General features: G+C 31.9%; 1 protein-coding gene across 3 annotated transcripts in view; it reads left to right on the top strand.

Moving 5' to 3' along the window:
* Positions 1-21,460, top strand: part of LOC129800741 (LIM/homeobox protein Awh) — an 89,917-nt gene that overhangs the window by 27,272 nt on the left and 41,185 nt on the right. The window contains exon 1 of one of the 3 annotated variants that reach the window (XM_055845354.1): positions 440-730. The exons of the other annotated variants lie outside the window; for them this stretch is intronic. The gene's annotated coding sequence lies outside the window, so the exon portion shown is untranslated. Of the gene's footprint in view, positions 1-439; positions 731-21,460 lie in introns of those variants that run through there. 3 annotated transcript variants of the gene reach the window in all.

Genomic DNA, 21,460 nt, shown 5'->3' with positions numbered 1-21,460 from the left:
AAAATTCAAGGAAACTTTGACAAAACCTCTTCCTAACTACTTCTATCGATTTTCCCGCAAGTATTAAGAGTTTTGGATGAACTCTAGCAATTTCATTGTTCCCTCTGAGGAGACTTCTCATGTAAATGTGCAGTTTTCCGGGGTAGGGAAAGCAGATGAAAATGCAGAGTTGGAAAATTCAGAGTGTCCGGGAAGTTTTGTGGTGCGGGAGTGAGACAGCTGAAACAATTGGTGGGCAACCAATAAAAAGTGAAATGGAACGGTGTATGAGTACGAGGCGGATGGGAAGTGAATGGGGCCCCCCGGAATGGCCCGCCTAGCAACCAATCACCATCAGCGCGATGCCGGCTGCGAAGATAGTCGCAGGGGCTCGTGCTCGAGGGGCAAAGCACTACGATGTACCGATGTTTGCTCCGGCAGATTCAGTCGTTCACGGGAAGCTGGCGCGATCGAGTGTGTCTGCAAGAAGAATCTCTTTAACGTTTGAAAGTGTCGTGTTAAAACGTGCTTTACATTTAGTGCTATATTTAAATTAAATTTATCTCTTAAGGATAATTAACGCTGAAAGAAATTGTAATTGTTAAATCAGTGCTAAGATAAATTTATTTAAGTGTTTTATCGCAATGACTGGACAAGAGTGATCCTACAATCCATCTCCAAGATAAAAAAAAAGATCAATCACAGTGATAAAGGATACTCACAATTCTTGAGGAAAATCTTAGGAATGAAGGTACTTATACTTTAATCTTCCACCGAGTCATCCATCAAAGTGCAATCGGTGAATAGAGCAACATATATTGTATCAAATGTCAGTGAAAGAGTTGAGATCTCTTGAGGTTGGAGAAAGAGTGGATTAAGTATGAAATTAAGTAAACAACATTTAGCACGAAGAAATCACAATCATCGTGTGATAATGCAAAAGATAAAGTGCTTTTGGGATGGAGAAATCAAACTTGCGGCCACTTACTTTGCGCGGGATGTTTATCAAAATATTTTTATTGGATATGTTATTTTTGGGTTGTTACAATATGTGCTGGTTCTCTCGATACTGAATCTCCTATATAAAAATACCCAATAAACATTAAATAGTTAGTAGATCTTATATCTGGTGGCAGACAAAATTCAGAATGGTCTAATTCTGCAAGGGACGAAATTATAAAGAGGATATTGTGTGGATATTTACTCTTTTATTCGGGATTTTGGCTTTCAGGATTTTGTCCGGGACCCTTTAAAGGAACTGCACCAAATTTCGGACAGCTTGTAATTTCGGCTAATTCTTTTGTTCCTCAAATTTCCATGATTTTTTAGTTTTTGCATAGAGATTATACAACGCAACAAAAATTGTCGCTTCGACTAACAAGAGGATATGAAAAAGATTTTGAAAGAATTCCGAAAGGGTAAAGAACTATGTGAATCAAGGTGGTCGAAATATTACTCAAAGCTATGTCTATATTTTTATTCCTTTTAAATGCACTAAGAATGATTTTAGAGAAAACAAAGACGATAAACTATTCACAAGGTTTCAAGCAACACTCATTAAAAAGACATAACAAAAAATTCAAATTGTTTTAAAAATAGTACACTTCAAAATTAAGTGACATGTTCGTGACAAAATTTTACGAACATCTTTTGAAAGTTTACGAATATTTACGAGCAAATGTTTGTAAAAGTACAAGAAATGCTCGTCAAGTGATCATGTTAAGAACAATGTTTGTGCAAAAAAGTACAAATTTTAACGAACTTGTTTGTGGGTTAAACGATTTACGAGGATTTCGTAAGTCCTCAATAGGAATTCACAAACATTTACGAACAATTTTACAAAATATTTTTTTTTCGGTGTATAGGGATTCTGTCAAACTGAGTATTCAGTTGGGACATTAGGGGAAAGTACTCTTCCTTCGAACGTTCATACCTTCGAATAATGTGAATTTTCTTTAAGTTTTCCTAAGAGACTTAAACTTTTCTGTTAAATATTAGTTAGCTTATTATCAATTATTGATAATTATGTGACAATCATGTGGAAATCTCATAGGAAAAGTAAGAGAAATTCACGTTATTCGAAGGCATGAACGTTCGAAGGGAGAGGACTTTCCCCTATATATTTCGTATCTTCCACCATCAGACATAATAACCAAAAATTACACTCCAAAAAATGTATTAAATTTACTATAATTTGTTCAATAATACAAATAATAATTTGTATTGAAAAAGGGTTTCTTGCTGATAACCCTAAATATTTAGAATTCGATAGCCCGATTTAAACTGTAAAATGCAAAAGGCAATACGGAAAAAGGTGTTCTTCAAGTGTTAAACTGAGCACTCAAAGTGTTTGCTTTCACACATTTTTGTAACATCTTATCGGTATTTAAGTCAAAATGAGTGTTGAGTTTAGTAATGTGACAATACCTTTTTTTGTTGGTCCACAACACTTGTCTTCTTTTAGTGTTGATAGGTTCTATAATGAATTCATTAAATACTTTACAAGTCCACTTTTATATAATTTTTTTTTCTAAAGTTATTATTTTTATAAGAATTGTCTTATAGTATACTACAAGTGTCAAATACTAAGAGAAAATCTTTTCATAAGGCTCAGAGAATTTTTGGTTTTGCAAGCACAACATAAGTATGCTCTTATGCTACTTGGGTACCACTCCAAGAAGTTTATCTTTCTTGTGTTTCTTTCGTCCCGATTTTCCATCCACTTACCATAACAAAGATTTTCTAATATTGTCTGGTGCAACAAATCCAAAAGAATATCCAGAAGTGCTTCCTTGTTGGATTTCTTTTTTTTTCCTTGGAGCTATCTTAAAGGATCCGATAGTTCCCACAATACTTGAAGAAGGTTAAAAAAAGTTATCTCAAACACCTGTTTTTTCTTTAATCTCTCACACACTGTGTTTTGAATTATTTGACCAAGAGCGTCTCCACATGTTTGACGATAAGATAAATTTAAATTTATGCAAATGACTATCTCTCACTCAATAACACTCCGACGGAACAGAGTGTGTGCGCCTTTTTTAATGTGCCCTCTTCATGGGGCACTCCACTTCTCAAATACTCTCATTGACTAGTTCTTCCAATACTTTACTCTATAAAGTGCGAGATTGTAGGCAATAAAATAGAGTTCAACAATCAAGAAGATGCTTTTTTTTCTTACTTCTTCTTCTAAAATCCAGTCCAAAATATAAGGCTTGCATTATATTGCAATTGCACGCCATAATGCTTAAGAGATAATGCTATGGGTAAAATTCTGTGATTCACAAATCCTCGTGGATACCGTTCTAGAAACCGCTTTTTGCGATATTGTGCACAATAAAACAATAAATTCTCAAATTATGTAAGATTTTTTATTCTAGCTAGCTCTCTCCACTCATTAACCTTTTTTTGCACTCATTTCCATCATTTGATGGAGCTGTTAACTTTATTGTCCCTGGACCATTTGCTAAAGGTCGAGAAGATGGGGACACTGAGGAAAATCTATAAGTCTAGTTTTGTTTTATAAAAATATACATTTAATATTGAATTGGAGTGATCCAATGCAAATTTTATCTCGACTGAAGTATAACATTTGCTTAAAAATTTATAATATGTCAAAGTGCTTGTAAGGAAATACATTCATCGGGCCATTTTCTAAAAGATGATATTGCGACCATTCTCAAAATTGCTGGGGCAAATAGTACCAGACATGAGGTATTATATATCTGAACGAGAAAAACGTTTTTCAAGCTATTTTAGAAAAACACACTCAAGACAATGCAAATTATTCTTTTCGCCGTGAGACATCAGAAATTGCTTAGGTTTTTTTTTTTACTTTTTTTCTATAGCTTTTGTTACTTTTTACCCCAAGTGGTCATTTTTCATAAAAAGATTTCTGGAGAAAAGAATCTTTGTAAAATCGTAAAATAGATAGTAGCTTCTAATTCAAATAATGCAAAACATTTAGGAAATATTCACCATTACATCAATTTTTGAAAATTTAATAATTGATAAAAGAAATAGTTGATATCTTCTGCAAGGAAAATATTTCAAGAATAGTGCTAAAAATTTCGAATTTTTTTCTAAATTCCTTGCTCGAATTCTAAGAAGTTTACGACATTGAGGACGGTTCATACACCGAGGCTATCCATAGAAAAAAAAATAAGTCTCTATCTTATTTATCTAGGAAAATATTGAATTTTGAAATTTTCGACTTGTGACTTTTTGCCCCAGACTCCCCCACTTATAGTAAAGTGATGCACTGTTAAGAGAGCTTAAGAGCTTCTACGAAAATTTCAAGACGAAATTCTCATTATAAGCCTTTTACAAGTGCACTAAGAGTCTTGCCAAAGTCTTGGTTCTATAAGGCAAATATTTTGCTTCTTGGGTAGTCTTGCATGATTTAACAATGCTGTACGTTTTTTCTATAAAATTTGTAAAATATCGATAAAATTATCAATTGTTGTAACTCTATCTAAAATATTGTAATAATGAATAATAGATTTTTTTCTCAGTGTATTGATATAAGAAAAAAACTGAGAAATATTTTATTAACCATATATCTTTATAGTTTTAGTAACAAAAAAAAAGAATCTCCCAGGTATTTAAAGAGCATTCCGAATGGATTTATAGTAAGAAATAGCACCTGTAAACATTTTTTTTTCAATCCATTAACTTCCTGCAATATTTCGTGGAGACCTAATATTAAAATTCATATTTTTCCCAAACACTTTTTTCTGGTCTTTCTCAAAAATATTCTTCGATCTCTTCTCTACGGTCTTCTGCGATTTACCTGATTGCATGATAATATTCCATCCGGCTGTAGGGGCAACATAAAAAGCTCGCGATTCCGTTATAAGTTAATTGGTTTTGAGGAGGATTACAATCATCCTTTTTTGCGCCATTCTCAGTGATATTTTTCTTGTTATCCACAAAAAAAATTCAGGCTATCTTCCATCAAAGGTTGACATTTTCGCGATCCATCAAGGAGGGTTTTTGACCAAAAAAGTACCAAAGTGCTTCAGCTTTGCGGAATGCTTACTTACAATTAGGAGAAAATGCATATTCTTCGTACGATCCCAAGCTTTGTAATGATTAAATCTTTCCTATGTTCCTAAATAAATATGATTCCGCAATATATTTTAAAAAGTAGGTAATTTCCCCTAGTTTTTAAAATATGAGTTCGATGAGTTACATTTATTGAGAAACATAGGAAAAAATTAGTCAATATGAAGCTTGGGAATGTACGAAGCATGAGCACTTTCCCCTAATAGCAAAAATTTTAAGGTTTTTCAAGTTTTGTGAGCTTAGCCTGCAGAAATGCTGATTATAATTAGATTCACTTGCCTAGATTTCCAGAAACTTAAAAACTGCAGAATCAAAAATCCAGCGTGCTGTATTCCGGTGTTATTTCTAGAAGTTAGGTTATGTATCACTTAACCTAAATATCTAAAAGTAATTTTAAAAGGAGGCAACTTTTAAATTTTCGATTGGGTCAAATTTATATCACTATGCTTTATGCTGTTATTTGCGTTATTTGGCAAATATGCTATCTTAAATTTGAGGTTATATTTGGCATAACCTAAAAAAAAGGAATTTGTTGTGATAACTACTGAGGTTTTTATCTTAATTTTAATTTCTTTCCCTACAATTCTATGCCTTCAGCTGTTTTTTTTTTTACATTTTCTTTTGGAAAACAAATAAACGATCGGAAACGACTAATCTTTTTGAAATTTTTGATACAAGTTTATGCTTTTTTAAAATGTGCTTTGTTTTATTCGAAAAAAAGTGGAGTACCTTGTCGGAGTACTCCCAAATTGGCGGAAAATCTGCAGCTTAATCTGCTTGTCTGAGAAAACATCTAAAAAAAATTCAATTCTACTTTCTTTAAATTTTATGTCTATCGATTCATAACCGATCTCCACTGATCCTAAATTTTTAATAGAAAATAATTATCGTTTATTAATCGTTTGAAATTGGTTTTAAATTCTTTTGGATTTAAAGACCTTTCTAATAAATCCATGCTTGTCCCAATCGGTTTAGAAATACGCATTTTAGAGCATTTTTAATGCACCAAATTAAAAAAAAATCGTTTAAAACAAAAAGAATGAAAAATAAACCTTAAAGCCCCTTTTGAGATACCTCGAAAAACATGGTTTTATAAGGGAAATGAAGAGTTTAGAAATGAAACCCTGGTTAATGGTAATAGTATCAATTCTTGAAGAGGTATCTAAAATCTCAAAGTCGCTATCACTAATCGTTTGGCTTCTGTAATAACGGATGGATGGATAGAAAAGAGTTACGGAAATTTTTTGGAGCTTCAAAACTTGAAAGTCTACCAAAATATCACTCCTTTGAGTTAAAGGAATCGAAATTATCTATCAAAATCGACAGATTAAATATATTACACTCCCTTTTTTCTGTTGAGTACGAGCAATAAAATTGTCCGTCCATTTCTGAGCCCTTGTAAAAATGAGATAATAGAGAATCTCACGGGGTTCCTTTGTCATTGGGTTATCCTGACCAGAAAACATACCCATGACAACAATATTCCCCTCGCCATGAGACACATAATGAACATAAAACGAACTTCTCATAGTCTATTAAAATTTCGCAGTGGGCTAGAGTGTGACAGTACAATTGCCTTTTATGTCCCTTCGTACCTGGGATTCCGAATCTGAAACTGAGAGTTTGGCTATTGATGCTTTTTTGCAGCTTCCAGCAGAAATATTGTCAAATCATTGGGAGATGAGAGAATGTGCGACATTACATTCGACACTCATGTTGCAATTGAAGAAAACTTCCAGGTGAATCCTTCAGTCATTCATCTTAACACTCTCCATGCCTCTCTAGTCAACAGTTTTGCCACGTTTTTAACCAAGGGTGATGAAAGTTTCCGAAAAATATTGAAACTTTCATGGGGAGTTTTTGCAGTGAAATTTTCAAAAGCAGTTTGTGAAATTAGTATGTAAATTGAAATTCCATTAGCCGAGTTTCTAGTGAATTCATGCTTACCTTGAAGTAATTTTAATACAAAATTTTAAAATTTTTAATTTTAATATTTTAATTTAGCTCATGGGAATATCAGAAATTGATAATTATTAGCGATCATGTCAAATTAAAGATCTAAATGAATTTAATCATGTTTTTTTTTAAATTTAATACTACTATTTTAACTTTTAATAAATAAATTAATTAAGATTAATAAATTGTAAATACCTCGAAGATTTTAGCTATGAATTCCAAGCCCTTATACGATTTTGACAAGTACTAATTGTACTATGTTCCCTCACAACAAAATAACTTCATGGAATTCACAATAAAAACCTGAAACTTCAAATTCGAAAATTTGATCTTAATGGTAACTGCAAACTTTTTAGTTTTGATAGTTTTTATGAAATCAAAATGTCCCTTTCTTCCTCAAACGTATAATATAGGTCTATCTCGCTCTTTCGTACTCTTCTTCTTCTTTTGAATATCTCATCAAATTCAATTTAGATTTAAATTAAAAGAATGGGTTAAATATGTGCAACAAGTTTAAGTAAGGAAAGGAGGAATAGAATTTTTGATTTTGCGAGATTTTTTTTGAAATTCACAGTAAGAACTTCAAACTTTAATTTCGAAAATTGATCTTAAAGACAACTACAAAAATTTCAAATAAAAACATTTCATGAAATCCAAATTTCCTTCTCTTTCTTTCTCAAACGTATTACATGTGTCTATCCTGCTCTTGCGAACTCTTCTTCTTCTTTTGAACATCACATCAAATTCAATTTAAAATAAAGTGCCAAAGAATATAGACAGAAAGGGTGCTAAATTTTGATTTAACGAAATTTTCTTGATCTAAAAATGTGCCGAAGGCTTAAAATAGCCATCATAAATTTCTAATTGTCAAAATTAGATCTGAGAGTGTACAATTTAAATGTCTAATGATATACAACGACTCTTTACGTAAATCTAACATTTCTGAAGTCAATTGTCAACAATATTCTTCTTTCGAAAAGCAAAATTTCGGAAGATTAGGAATTTACTGGAAGTTTAAATGTTTAAAAACGTTTTCAAATAGATCTTTAATTTCCTGGTGGAACCTTGATAGGGCTCTTTTTTAAGTAAAATGTTGGATTTTATCGTAAATGAAACAAAAAATGTGATTAAAACCAGATTTAATTATTTACTGGTTTGCTTTAATCATGGTAGCACCTACAATTCTTATTTTATCGGATTTATATTATAAAATTGCAATTTAAAAAAAGTAAATTCTAAAAATTCATCTTTAGAAGAAATAAAAATAAAAAAGGAGATGGAAAAATGTCCTAGCTTTGCAGAATACTCAAATTCACGAGAATTAGCTCTCAGTGAATTATCTTTTCGTATGGTTTTTCTGTGCATACCGGTTTACTACCAATTAAATTGATTCATAAATAATAAAAGCATTCCGAAATGAAAAATTGGTTAAGAAATTCGCATTTTAGATTGTTTTAGAATGAGTATCAACTATCAAAAGCATATTGATAAATAAAAATGTAAATTCGGAAGAGGTAAATCATTTACGGGCACTTTACTTTACGGGTACTTGTTTATTGCCGATGGAAACCGATGGAACCGGGTTGGAAATTTCAAAACCTTTCCAAAAAATCTAAATTTAAGCAATTCCGTTAAAAATTGAGCTCTCTGGGTGTGATTGACTTTTGAACTTCGAAAATTTAAAATGGCGAATTTTCTGGCCTGGTGATAACACTGTGCGACAGTTGTACATATCGATATATACATAATATAATGAGTGCTGAACAGCTACTCCTCCCTTTCCTTCTTTATACACTTCCTTTTCTTTCAATTCCCCTGTTCTTATGGAAATGTGTAAGCGAGAGTGAAAAAGATAATGCTTGTTAATAGATTAGACAGAGATACCAATACTTTTCCACAGATAGGGGAAAGTAGGGCACCTTTGAAGCTGGGGCACCTTTGAAATTGGGGCTTTTCACCTATTTTTAAATAAAATTGAGCCTTATTGTGATATAATTTAGCTGCGCAAACTAATTGAGAATCTAAATTATATCACGATAAGGCTTAATTTTATTTAAAAATTGGTAAAAAATACTAAATTCAAAGGTGCCCCACTTCCCCCTATATAAATTTTAATGCATTTTATTTTCAATAAATTATTATGAATAAATGAATTAACATATAAGATTCAAACTAAAAGTAAATGAAAGAATATTAAATTCACTCACTTTTACGCATAGTAATTGGCGCCTAAAATGTTTTATTTAAGTGGGAGAATTATTAGAAGACCGAAAAAACACAACATATGCACAATTTTGGGTGCACTTTTTCAAAAAATCTTTAAAAAAATATACTTTATTTTCATCGTAGGTTCTTGATATGTTCACAAGAGTCGTAGAGAATGAAATTTTGCGTCATTTTAGCTTTATGTGACTACTACGGGATAATTAGGACCGGAGATATAATTTTTTGAATTTTAGAAAGCAACAAAAAACTGAAAATGCATATTTAAAAAAAAAATCTAGACGTAATTCGGACAAACGAATTTCTGATTTGAGATCCTTAAAAAATGACCCTCTAACAAGTTTTGGCACTCTCGTCAAAGATACCCATAAAAACCTAAATTTTGTCGCACAGTGTTATGGACAATATGTTCATTTGAATTAGATGTATAGTGTAAATGTGTCAAATTTCGGCATAGTTGCATGCAAGCGTCAAAGTCTCAAGTTTGAAATGTAATATTTTAAATACAAATTGATTTTTTTTATTCTTTCTTCCTAAAGAGTTTTGCTTGGAACCTTGTAAAGAGTTTACCGTCTTTATTTACTCTAAAATCATTCTTAATACATTTTAAAATGAATAAAAATGTAAACATAGCATTGGTGGCCTATTTCGGCCACCTTCATTCTCATAGTTCCTTACCCTTCGGGAATTCTTCCAATGCCTTTTTCAAGTCATCTCCTTTGTCGAAGCTACATTTTTTGTTATTCTTTTGCATTGTATAATCTCTAGAGTACGTAAAATCTAAAAGTTCATGGAAATTCGAAGAACAAAAAGGTGGCCGAAATTGCAAGCTGGCCGGAATTTGGCACACTTACCCTACCATGTATAACATATACGAAAAGTAATGAAATCGCTAGATACAATTTAAAAAAAAACTTAAAAACATGATTTTGTTGAGTTAATGGATGGAGAATTTCCAATTAAATTTTTCTGGAAGCGTATAATTTTTTTTTAGAATCCAATTCCATAAGTCTGGCGAACTTGTTAAGTATCATAAAAACTCCCTGGGAGATCGAATTCCAAAATAAAGAAATAGTTGTACTAAATGGTAAATAGTGCGATTGAGATAGGCTATTTAAATGCAATATTGAGGCATAAAGTCTACTGAATTCCTTTTAATAACTCCGGCACATATCTTTATGAATATTGCAATGATCGTTAAATTCAACTGCTTCGAATAATTGTAAAAACAATTAGTTTAGAGCATAAATAAAGAAGTTTACGGACTCGATCAGTAAGTGTGATTGGTAATTTTCAAGATATCTGTTGAAATTTGAAATTTAAAAATTGCGAAATGTTGAGGGATGAGTCTTTTATCTTGGAAAATAGGGGTGTGAAGAGGCCCATTTATTGCGCACGGGACAATCTTTTTGTTGAGATCCTTTTGAAGAGTCTCGAGGGTTTTTGCTATAACAAAACTGTGGTGACTTTTGGCCATTTAGTGAGCCCATCGAGAGTCACTTCAAACATATTTCGAATTGTATTTAGAAGTGGTCTCTTCAGGGGGTACCCTTCTGTCCCTTGAACATTTGCTGTTTTAGCGCACGTGAGAGATATGGTTAAATCAATTTTTCCGATCAACAGCCAGGGAAAAAAATTGAGAAATTTCCCACGAACTTATGAGAAATGGCTAAGAGTAAGAGAGAAATAAGATAACATGAATAATTATCTTTTTTTGGCTTTTCACTCTATTTCGAAGATGAGGATTATTGGCGTCCAAAAACTGATATCACAGACCATTGAGGCATTAACCTCCCAGCGGGTGACTTTTTCTTCATCTGCCAGGTTTTTTTTTTGTCTTCCTAAAGGTGAACTGGAGGGAAATTCAGACAAATAGATAAATCACAGTGTTTTATACTGTACCTATAATTTCTATTTTTAAGCTATCGAGAGGTGATGAAGAAAAATGCAAATAGTCGAGATCTTGGACATTGATCGGAAGTGAAGAATATTACATGAACGTATTTTTTTCTGTTCATCCAAATGCGGGTTCTTCTATTATGAGGCATATCCATAAAGTATTAATCAAAAAGTCCAAGAGACAGGAAATGCGATTTGCTACGTGAACCAAATTGCCTATTTCGTGATAGATTGCAGCGTGATTGATGATTGATGTGACTTAAATCTCTTCTAAGATTTTGGGGATTATTGCGTAACTGGGGTTTCAGGGCGGTCGAGAAAATTGTATTTCACACCGATTTTGTACCAGCCACAAATATGATATTCTACAACAACAAAAAAATAAATGTATTTCACCAGACAATAGAAAGTACCGGGATGATGGTGAGAAAAAAACACCAGAGAAGATCACCTGAAGATCGCGAGAAAAAACGGGATTCACATTACGGAGTATTTGAGATCAGTGTACAGCATCTTGATCATTTTCATGGGCATCATTAGGCGTCAAGGTTTATTTAAAAATTTAATTAAATTACAATAGTTAATAGTCTTTTTGAGTGGGTTGTCGATATTCAGTTCTACGTTGAAATACGTTAAATCAGGATGAATTTCTTAATATTTAATTTATTTACTAAAATATCTCATACGACATGGTAAATTAGTGTTTTTGATTAATAAAAAAATCGATGAGGTCAATAAAATATTCCTTATATTCAGTTAACTCTTTCCGGATCGCAACATATGCTGCAAGCCAATTTCATCATTTTTTAATCAAAAATATCTAAGCTCAGGAATTAATTGAGGTCCTACAAAAAATATCTTACATTTGGACATCCTTATAATTTGTAATCATCCACAAGAATAGGATTTTTATCAGTTGTAAATAATTAAAAAAAACATTGTTTTTCACTGAATATTCATATGTTGCTTTGGGTACTCAGAGTCCCAAAAGAGACGGAAGAGTTAAATAATTTATTTTACCCAATAGTGTTTTCAGAATTGATTAAAATTGTTTTGAACCAAGATTAGAGACGCTAATATATTTCTTTTAATATTTCTGCGAGAAATTTATTGAATTTATTTATTTTTTGCACTCCAAATTCGATTAAGCTAAATTGAATTTGTTGTGATGTTTAAAGGAAAAAGAAGAGTGTGAAAGAATGAGATAGATATATGCAAACTGTGTGAGAAAGAAAGGTTCTTATTCGAATTTCTACTTCATGGAATTAAATTAAGCCATAAGGAAAAATTAGAAGAACTTTAGATTTAGATTTAGATTTATTAAAAAAAGAAGAATGTCTATACAGAGTATTTTACATTCTACAATTATGCAAAATTTAAATTCAAAATAAGGTAAAGTGCCCTCGAATCGACCGGTTCCCCGACTCGACCGGTGGTCCATATTTGAATGTTTAATGGTGAATTTCTATAAAATTGTCACTGATTCGCATTTATTTATGGAATAATTAACCTCTTTATGTTAGATCATACGCCAAATGTTAGTGCAAAAATAAATAAATTGAATAAATAACTCTACCGGTCGACTTGAGGGCACTTTACCTTAAGTGTACAAAACTACTGAAAATTGGTTTTACAAGCATTTACTTTAATTAATTTTAAATAAAATAGAAAATTAGAACCTTTCTAGTAACGCAAAGATATAATTATGCAGAATCCTATAATTATTTTGCAAATAATATTATAGAATTTGCTTTACGCGGAATGACAGGGTTATCACAAGAGCTTAAAATTTAAGTAAACAAAAATAATAAAAACCAAATAACTCGAATACTTTTAATTGTATTAAGAGAAGTGAGTAAATCATTTAGAAAATAATAAAAGTAGAGGAAAGCTTTCAGGCTTCGACCACTTCATATTTTCCCATATTTCTGTAATGTACCTGAAAAAAATTGATCAGATTCATTAAAGGAATATGGAAAAAATATGAAGTGTTCAAAGTCAGAATGTGTGCGACGATTGAAAGCCTTTGCTTACATAATTTTGTTTTATGAGTAATAGAGATTTATTACTGATTTATTTATAAAACCAACATGGTTGTAATGTAGTATAAAATGGTGCTTGATGTTTTTAGTACACGGTTTCTAGTACATTAAGACAATTTTTTGAAAGGCATTTTTCTTGTTCTGTTGTTATTAACAGGAATAACAGGAATATAATAAAACAAATCAGATGAAAAGGATATTAACGAAATAAAATAATCCCTTTCCAAATTCAAAATGAAAAATAAGCATTGCTAGTTCACTAAAAGCGATATAAGTAAAGCAAAAATGTTTAAAGAGAGATGCTTAATTTTAAAATGTCTGTTATTTAGAAATAATATAAGCATAATTAAGAATTTAATCAAAATATATATAAATATTTAATGAATATTTAAATATTCGTTAAATGAAGTTAATGTTTTCTATTTGTAGAGTTTAATACAAATGATTTTATAAGGAATTACCGTATAAGAATAATCATAAACTAATAATAATTTACTAAATTTAAAATAATTTGTAGGTTATGTTCGGATAGTTGTGATGACTTTAATACGAAAAGCATTAATTCAGTACATTTGGAATTTTCTACAAAACTTATGTATATTTTAACGACTATTCTTGGTTGAAATAAAAAATTATACATTTTCACTTCACATTTATGCAAAAAATTAGAAGTCCGGTAATATAGCATAACCTAAAATATTTTTAGAACAACCATTACTGTGAGCAAGTTCTTCTACAAAATCGTCTATTCTTTGTATTGGTTTCTGTTACGACTGTGTGGTGGGGTTTTAGTACATGGCAAGGACTGGGGAAACGGTCGAGACAGGAACCAACAAAAAGAAAAGTCGATTAAGTTTCTATGTGTTTTTTCTTGAATTATAGTATGTAACTATTATATAGGATTCTCAAAATCTGATCAATTAAGTATTACATTAACCTACGGTAGAATTTTAAAACTCTTCGATTTAGTATACTACTGGTAAATAAATAAATAAGTGACTTCTATTGCTTTTTCATACACGTAACTATTTAGTACTAAAATCTCGATGAAGTATTCAACATAACCTTAATAATTGTTTAATAAAAAACTGAGAAGGGAAGAGCATCAGCGATCGGCAGTGTTCCTCGGATCGTCAGGTTCTCACCATATTGTTGCACCAATTCAAATGAATTTTTAAAAATTATTAGCTACTTACCATTTAATTGTCACAAGAATGCAGTGCATTAGTTCAGGATTTAATTTATAAAACCAATTTTCCGTGAGACACCTGATTAAATTCGTGACGATCCGAGGTACAGAGTACGTAATTACGATTACATCTATTTTTTTTATTAATTTATTGAAAACTTTTAAATTTAAATGCACAGATACAGATAAATGGATCACTAATATACCGATTAGCATACACAAAAATACCAAATAGTATATTGAGGCTTATATTTTCAATTAAATGTCGAGCAAGTCTCTTAACATTCCGATCCGGGGTACTCTTCCCTTATCAGAAATCCGAATCATAAAATTTGACAATTAAAAGCACTTGTACTAAATCTGTTATTTCTTGTATTTCCTTACTCCAGTAACTTTTTAGTACTGCATTCATAATCGAGTATTTTACAAAACCTGAAATATTTTTTAATAATGACAAATGTGAGAATAATGAAACTTTTCAATTATTATAACAAGAGGTTCTAAATCAATTTTATTTACACGAGAAACTGTTTAGTACTACATTCTTAATCGAGTAATTTAACCTACACCATTTGTCGGTAGTTTAAACGACTGCCGGGCGGGATTAATGATCAACCACTTTATTATTTTCTAGTTTAAAGTCAATTTACACACAATCGTCGCACCCTCCCAATTTTCTGGCCACAATCTTTTGTGTGTGCAACTTTTGGAGTTAATTTATGGCATTTTCCCTGTCTCCCTCGGACAGATGCTACTGATCTTTTTTTTCTACCGGGACTGAGATTCAGTTCAGAAGAACACCGGGCAATAAAAAGAACACTCTGTGAATAGCTTCAATGGTGATCTGGTGCTAAATTTAATAATTTTTAACAATTGCGCCTTTTTGTACTATCACAAAGACAAGATCTCAATGAGATCACAATATTTTTTTTTTTACAAAATGCATGAATAAGATCAGTATCGTGTTTTCGGGGCTTGAGAGATCAATGGAACAACTCTATCGAAAATGCGGTGTTTAAGATGACAAAAGGTGTACGATGTGTATGCAATAACTCGATACAATTTATTTAGTGTGGTATAATCTTGTTGAGCCGCAACTCATCAAACGATCGTCGCCAGATCGCCGGTGAAAACCGTTTAAAGACATCCAGCTGTGATCCAATCGAATAACATTTGAATATTTCCCGCCATTGCGTGTGTGTGAGCATATCTTCTTTAACATTATTATTCTAATTGCTATTAATTCCTTTTTTTCTCAACTGGGATTTTTCCTTCTATGGAAGCATCATAGCGAAAACCATAATTCTAATCACAATCGCGCGCCACACAAGATTCTCCGTGAAAAAAATATATAATCGAAAATATGAAATTTTCTCTTTTTTTAGATGATCAAAACCGTTCACTTGTTCCTATTTATGCTAATTACTTTTTAATTTTTCAATTTATATCCCAATAGAAGGTGGAGAGATATAAATTCTTTTTTTAAGAGAATATCTTCTCCAAAAGCCAACAAAAAAAGCTCGATCATAGGAAAAATATGGAAATCATAAATGGAAAGCAATTTCGAATAAAATCCTTCATAAATATTATTTTGTCTCCTATGTGTTGTTTATCTCAAGTCTTTTCCCCGAGAGAGAAAAAAAAGTTATTGAGGGGTTTTGGAAGGTAGAAGTTGTGGAGAGAACCAATCAAAAATATAAAGATCATTCTGCTCTTTTTTTTTCTTCGCGGGTTTTTCTTTTATTGTGTTATTCTTTTCCGATTTCAAAGATTTACACAGCCGGTGTGAGTTTCTCGTATTGTCCCGAATTCATTAATATAAAAACTCTTTTTATTCCCTTCGATCTCACTCTTACACACTGATCTTCTCTATTCATGATCGAGAAAAAGATATTGAGATAAAGCAAAAGCCGAGTGATCTTCGATATAATGATATGCATAGGTTTTTATCACATTCCCCTCCTGCAATAAAAAAAATATACCACGATAGCGATCATTCATATCGCTCATGTAGTATTACAGTGTCGTATCTGCAACTGGACAATTTTCTGTACACGATTTTGAAGATTAAAATATTAGGGACACCTGGAAAAATTGTCAAAATATGTTCTTACGTTTTTAAAAGCTTTCATTAGAAAATCAGAGAAATTTCAAAATTGAATATTCCTGTAGAAAATTAGTGTTCTACGTATTAGCCGAATGTCATTTCATTTATTCCACGTCGGCGTCCCGGATCCCAGGCATGAGCTGGTAACCTGGATAAGCAACTCACGCCTATCGATCCTCTGCCACTTCAGGAAGAAGTTTTCGGTCGATCCCAGGGCGATCCAAGGCAAGATAGATTTTCCTCCACAATGGGTTGCATAGCTTAGTATTTTGTAATTTTGATCGAGTTTATCAAGAAGTAATGGAAATAAAAGAAATATCAAGTTGACATAGGGAGAAGTGGGGCATCTTTGAATTAGGGCACTTTTGACCAAAATTCCTAACGCCAAAATCCTGAATTGAAAGCCAAAATCCTAAATGGATCAAAATCCCGAAAGCTAAAATCCCGAAAGCCAAAATCCGGAAAGCAAAAATCCCAAAAGCCAAAATCTGGAAATCCAAAATCCTAAAAAGGTCAAGATCTCGAAAGCAAAAATTCCGAATGGGTCAAATTCTCGAAAACCGTAATCCCGGAAAGCTAAAATCCCGAAAGCCAAAATCCGGAAAGCCAAAATCCTAAAAAGGTCAAGAATTTGAAAGCCAAAATTCTTAATGGATCAAAATCCCGAAAGTCGTAATCCCGGAAAGCCAAAATTCCGAACACCAAAATCCTAAAAAGGTCAAGATCTCGAAAGCCAAAATTCCGAATGGGTCAAAATCCCGAAAGCCGTAATCCTGGAAACCTAATACACTGAAAGCGAAAATCCCAAAATCCAAAATTCCGAAATCCAAAATCCCGAAAAGAAATTTTGTAAATATTTAAATAATGTTTAATGCAGTAAGAAAAATTAAATAAAATCCTCTACTACTAAAGACTCAAAGAAAAAGGGCCATATGGCCTTGTAATTTACAAATCCGATAAAAATATCTAAAGAAAAAAATATTTTTAATATAAATTTCGTAATGTGAATTTTCTAATCTATCTTGAAGTCGTTAAAAATCGATTACACCCCTGTAATATTGTAAGAGCAATATGATCCTCGATGATTTATTAGATCATATTGTGTCATTCACATCTTTCATCTTTCCATCTTTCTACGTCTACTAAAAAAAAAGAACATCCCATGACATTAAAAATCTGTTTAAAGAATGTTTTCAGTCTCTGTTACCTGCATTAATGGGAATTTTTTGAATATTTCTGATCATTATATTGGACACCCTGTCGACACCATCCACAAACCTACCAGAGAGATGATCTTCTCGTGAATAGATCACTGATCTTCCTGTGCCACTCTTAGTATCATTAAAATCAACCATAAATGACATTTTATTGGACGCCAGTTGGGACATTTTATTCGATGACGATCACCGCCTCTTAAAAAGCACCAGGAAAATATTCACATGCTGATCATTTATTAAGGTCAGGGATCGTGCGAAAAAAAAAAAAACAACGCACAAGTGTATCTCCATGGTGGGTCCATGAGTGACAAAATGTGTATCAATTTGCAATTCCCACAGTGTATTAATTTTTATTGCACTTACTCACGACAAATTTCCCCAATTGATCACTCAATAAAATGCGGATGAACATGAGTTGATCAGTGATTTGGACATTAATGATCCAAAAGAGTAAATAATTTGTCTGTGGATCTATGGAGACGCAGATAATAGTTCTAAACATCATATAATTGTGTTCCTTCGTCATTTAACTACTTTCTAAGGGGTTTATCAATTGCTAAAAGGGGCACTGTTTCGAAAATTTAAAGATTCCAAAGGATTGTCTATGGTGACTTTGTTGTTTAGAGAGATTCGTTAATTTGAAATTCAAAATTTTGACGTGAGAAATGTCATTCATAACCCCCAAGCGTTTAAATTTGGAAGACCTGTACTTCCGAATCGGTACATCACAAACTTTAACCGCAAAGAGCTCTTAAAACGGGAAGGTTATTACTGAACGTAAGAAATAGAGGTATTTAATTGAGGATATGAATAATGTGTTTTATATGGAGGTCTGAATGCAGTGGTACCGTAAAAAACCGCCTCCGCTGTAATCTAATGTAATCGAAACTTATAAAGTTTGATGAGTCCACTTATAATAAAATGGATCAATTAACCAAATTACGTTGACAATGTTCGAAGATACGCTACTTGTCAGTTATATCATAAGTCGTCACTGTGATTTTTTTAGGTTATGCTTAACCTATCCTCACATTCTTAAATAATATTATTGCTACAGGGGGAATGATACTTGGTGATACTTGGTTGGTTATGATAATGGCAAAGTTTAATTACTAAACAATTTTGTTAATAATATTCATTTTGATGATTAATCTTTGTAAGGGAAAGTACTCTCCCTTCGAACGTTCATGCCTTCGAATAATGTGAATTTTCTTTAAATTTTTCTAAGAGACTTAAACATTTCTATTAAATATTAGTTGGTTTATCATCATTTGTTGATAATTCCTTGATAATTTAGTGTAAATCTCTTACGAAAAACAAAAGAAATTCACATTATTCGAAGGCATGAACGTTCGAAGGGAGAGCACTTTCCCCTACTAATTTTTGTAAACATTACAAGAAAATAGAATTAACCTCAAATTTTCACGGAAACAGGTATCTAGCCAGGTTTGTAATGACCAGCGCACAATAACTTTTGTTTTGTAAACATGTTTTCAAAATTTCTATGAGAGTGAGCGAGATGACTAGATCTCACTCACTCTTATTGAAATATCAAAAACATGTTTACTAAACAAAAGTTATTGTACGTTGGGCATAATACGAAATGTAAACAAATAGAAAATAATGTGGCTTTCATTAAGATAGCATTATTTCTTCACATCGTTTTACTTAAAGTGTAGAGGAAAGTACTCTAACTTCGGACGTTCATGCCTTCGTATAAAGTAGAATTTATTTAAGTTTTCCTAAGAGACTTACACATTTTTATTAAATATTAGATAGCTTTGTCAATTATAGATAATTATGTGATAATTCTGTGTAACGGCGTTATCACACTTGCACATTAAAATTTTAATGTGATTCACATTAATTGTCGCTTGTGTGCGTCCAAATATGTTATTTGTGTCTTTGAGTCATTTAATATTTGGGGTTTTTCTATTTATTAATGAAGAAGTGGACTTGGCCTGCAAAAATAAGTTTAAATTTACCTAAAGCACAAATATTTTTCACATTAAAAAATTAAAGAGAAAATCGCATTAATTTTTTGCATTAATGCTATAAATCAATTTATATCAAATTTTGCGGCCAAGTCTACCTTTTTATCAACAAATAGATTAAGTTTTGAATATAAAATGATTCAAACATACAAATTACACATTTGGACTCTCACCACCGACAATTAATGTGAATCATATTAATATTTTAATGTGCAAGTGTGATAACACAGTAAGGTTCTTAGGAAAAATAAAAGAAAATTCCCATTATTCGAAGGCATGAACGTTCGGAGGGAGAGTACTTTCCCCTAGTAAGAGCTTTTATGATAGAGTTTATGAAATTTTATTTACTTATTTGAATTTTTCACGTGTAAACAGTCAAAACGAATTCTTTTAAAACATTCTCAAAATTGAAAACACAAAATTGATAGAGCAGTAAACCCCACAACATTGTCCTTAATCGGTGTTTCATAGTGTGTCATTTCCAAAAGAATAAAAAATTTTAGGGAATCCCATTAAAATTGTCATTTAAAAGAAAATTATGTTAGCTGAAAACTTTATTGAACGATAAAATTGGAGACATTACAATAATTTTGTACATTTTCCCAATGGCCATTGGTAATTTATTCAATGTATCAGAATATCTTGTCCTCAGCAAGCAAATAAACGCGATTGCTTGGAGAGAAGAGATAAAGTTGGTGGTTAAAAAAAGAAGTGTATGGTTCACCGTGGAGGCTATTAAAAATCTTCCTGCATGCTTTTTTTCTGTATGTGATCACATAATGGACCTGAATTTATAAAGCAATAATTGATAATAATAAAAAAAAGAGGCAATTGCAGTAGAGAGAGAATTTTGTCGATATAGCTTTTTTTTAAATACAAAATACCTTTTTAATTAATTGCTTTTATTTGGACATTTTTTACTCAATTTCATTTGGGTTTTTGGGAGGCTTGATGCTCCGCCACGGGAGTCTTCAACAACTTTGTCCAGAGAGACACACGCGAGTAATCAAAACAGTGGACAAATATGGATCTAACTTTAATTTCACATTAACATAATTCATTTTTCATCTTTTGACCCCACACAATTTGGAACGTCAGCCGTTTTTCTTCGTGGTCTCTTATATAATCTCTTCGTCTTGGAGATTGGAAACTTAATTTCTGATCTATCTTTGATATTTTTACCTTTATTTTAGAGAATATCCACTAGTAGCGGGGGGTCACACAAGACCAGAAGTCGATATCTTTTAGCGTTTGGTCTCTAGTGCGGTAACAAACTTATCAACATATGCTTTACCGAATCGTTCTTGACTGGCATCATTGCAGTTTTGCTGAAAATGTCAAGACCTTTCCCTTTCTTGAATAAATCGGTTAATAAGTACATCACCTTGCGTGGTTTTACTTTTACGTACTAATTTAAGGATGAAATATTTATCTAAACTACCTCGAATAAATTTTAAAAATCATAATTTTTGAAGAATAAGAAGGGTTTGACTGGAAAAGGTAGAAAACATCTTTAGAGAATACCCTCTTATAGGGGTCGCCGAATACCATAAGTTGATATCTCTTACCATTTGACCAATGAACCCGTAAGATAAACAAAAAAAAGGAAAAGAGGAACAAGCACCGTACGTCATTTTCCTAAAATCGTCAGATTTACATAATATTGCTAAAATTTGACTTCCCAGGGGTGGGTGCTGTAGCGGGATTCTATATAATATGACAATGTCATATGATAAATTTTCAATTGAATTCGGCAGCACAACATTAAGGGCCAGTAAGCATGGAATGAC

Source organism: Phlebotomus papatasi, chromosome 2, assembly GCF_024763615.1.
Source record: "Phlebotomus papatasi isolate M1 chromosome 2, Ppap_2.1, whole genome shotgun sequence".
NCBI classification, from domain to species: domain Eukaryota; kingdom Metazoa; phylum Arthropoda; class Insecta; order Diptera; family Psychodidae; genus Phlebotomus; species Phlebotomus papatasi.
This window is presented reverse-complemented; position numbering and strand designations above follow the sequence as displayed.